Source organism: Schistocerca gregaria, chromosome 1, assembly GCF_023897955.1.
Source record: "Schistocerca gregaria isolate iqSchGreg1 chromosome 1, iqSchGreg1.2, whole genome shotgun sequence".
NCBI classification, from domain to species: Eukaryota; Metazoa; Arthropoda; class Insecta; order Orthoptera; family Acrididae; genus Schistocerca; species Schistocerca gregaria.
The window spans coordinates 1,007,701,075-1,007,704,054 of NC_064920.1; positions in this window are offsets into that span (position 1 = coordinate 1,007,701,075).

A 2,980-nucleotide genomic window follows, 5' to 3' on the forward strand; every position below is an offset into this window, starting at 1 on the left:
ACACATGAATTTCTGTGTTTTATTACACACGACTCGCGACAGAGTTTATATTTTTAAATCACTATAGTTCCTTTGAAATTTATCTTTGATATATGTGTAGCGACAGAATTTATATTTTTAAATCACTGTAGTTCCTTTGAAATTTATCTTTGGTATATGTGTAGCTTTATTCGTATGTTGGCGCCATATATCAGACGAAAGGCTGTAATGAATCGTGGTTATGAGATAGTCACGTTAGGGGCAGTTTTGCAAACAATCTGTTTTGAGCCGTGACGTTGTAGACACAAGTGTACACAGAATCTGATGTGTCGGAAGTGCACGAGTTATTTACGAACAGAATAAACACACAAGAAGAAAACTTGTTTTAATATTTGTATCACAATCGTAACGTCAACAGAAGAAATCTCCCCTGGACGACGTTGCCGCAGATAAGTAATCATCAACGTTTCATATAATTATTCTCTCACTCTGATTTACTAACAATGCAAAATTAACGGCGATTCACTACAATTACATTAACATTATTTTTTATGATAGTTAGTCATGCCGGTTGTGTGCGGCGGTTATATTTTAATGCCACAAAACCTGATATGAGAGTACTGCATGGCTTGGCTTCAGATTTTATAAAGAGCCTTTTGGTGTACGTTAGCTATCTTAATTGAAGTAGGAGGTACTCAAATCTGTACCTAGAAACAAACACTGACCAAACAGGCCTTGAAGGTCCTACGACACCGACCGGCCGCCATGTCACCCTGAGCCCTTAGTCGTCAATGGATGCGTATACAGGGGAACATGTGGTCAACACAACGCTCTCCCGGCCGTTGTTAGTTTTCAGGTACCTAGATTCCCACATAAGACGATGTTTTAATTGATGTAAATTAGATTACTTATCATACGTACTAACCTGTCAAAATATGATGCGAGATGTATAAGACTCATACAAAATGCTAATGTTTGATACTCATGACAACGACACACCAGTTACCTTTGTTTTGCTAATATTATGGAAATATCACAGATTTGATCAGTAGATCGACTAATTAATGATGAGGTACTGAACCGAACAGGGGATAAAAGAAGTTTATGGCATACCCCAACAAATAGAAGGGGTCTCTTGGCAGGATGCATCTTCGTCCATCAAGGAAATGTCAGTGTGGCAGTTATTCAGATATGAGCAGATTGGTATACAACACAGTCGCGTGGAGAGCTTTATCAAACCAGTCTTCGGAAAGAAGATCATGCCAACAACAATATAGTAACCTTTATTTTAATATATATTTCCAGCACTTACTCCTCAAGTGCCATGCGTCAGTCATCGACTTACAGTCACTATTTTTGTGAATTAAGATTCATTATTGTAAGGGATCCGCTTCCGTAATATTAATCACGGAAATTTAAAATTGCTCAGCTTTAGTTAACAATTAATTTAACATTAATTATTCAAAAACCATGTCTTCAGTATGACGTATAACTCGGTTGACGCTTGAACAGTGAAGTCAAGAGAGGCAGTTTTAAAAGAATTAGCTCCGGCTGAAGTACCTGGCTAGTTGTAGTTTGAAAAACGATGTCAGCTAGGCGTATTACTTACGTATGTAGTGTCATTGTGAATGTGGAAAAGCGATCTTGAACTGACAACACTGATTTCAGTTAAACTTATTCTCATACTGTGTCTCTGCTAACGTCTCTTTATTTCGAAATGGTAAATAAATACACAGTCTTACGCAAAATAGGTCATTTATTTTGCTCGTTGGTTATATAACGAAACAGATAATCCAAAGACGTGCACTTCTAGACAAGACAACGAGGCTGTATAGTAAAAGATAGTCATGGTTTTCACGGAAGTCCTGCTGATTTCACTGTTTAACTTGTTAATGAATTGCACAATTAACCGATGAAGATTTGGGTACATCGCAATGCAGAGCGAGAAAACCTACACAGGGCAGTGCACTCTTACAATATACAGGTCGGATCGTCGGAAAGGCACCTTGGTGATCACATAGAGGCGAAGCCAAGGCAATTTCGTAGATTTTCGACACTGCCACATCCTAAATTTTTGACAGTGAAAATCATGACATACAATTGTCACTGTTGTAATGCCCAAACTGAACACCAGCGGAACTAATAACATAAAATGAAACTAATGATAGGAGGCGTTAATGTATCGCCTGTTTTGAAGTATACATCACAACTCTTTTAGGATTACAAGTGCGGTTCAGCTACGTTCAGGAGTGGTTGTTGTTGTTATTGGTGTCAGTTAACTAAGTAGAAGATGCAAATTTCATGTTCGGGAGCTTTCTCTTTGGCATCATTTTTCTTACATCAGGATGTCTGACATGGCAGAGGTGGCTGGCGTGATAATTCAAGCCCTCTTTCAACTTTCCCTATTAAGATGGCGCAGCGAATAACGTACTAAACTGGCATTTGGGAGGACCACTGTTGAAATCCCTACCCATGTAAGGTGTCCCCCGCTTATCCCAAAGCGATACGGCCGATTCCTTCGCTGTCCATTCTCCAGCCTTGCTAGTGTTCCAACCCTAAAACTGAGCTATGTGGAGCGGTGATTAGCACAATGGATTCGGTTTCGGGAAGACGACGGATCAAATGGGCACCCGTCCATCCAGATTTTAGATTTTCCGCGATTTCCCTAAATCGTGCCAGGCAAATGCTGGGATGGTTCCTTTGCAGGGGGCGACCGATTTCCATCGACAGCCTTGAACTATGCCGCGTTTGTGCTACGTCTGTAATTATCTTGTTGTTGATGGGACATTAATTTTCACTCTGCAGCGGAGTGTGCACTGATATAAAACTTCCTGGCAGATTAAAACTGTGTGCCGGACTGTTACTCGATCTCGGGATCTTCGCCTTTCACGGGCTAGTGCTCTACCACCTCAGCTACCCAAGCACGACTCACCCCCCCCCCCCCCCCGTCGTCACTGCTGGAAGTAAAGCCGTGAAGACGGGGCGTGAGTCGTGCTTGGGC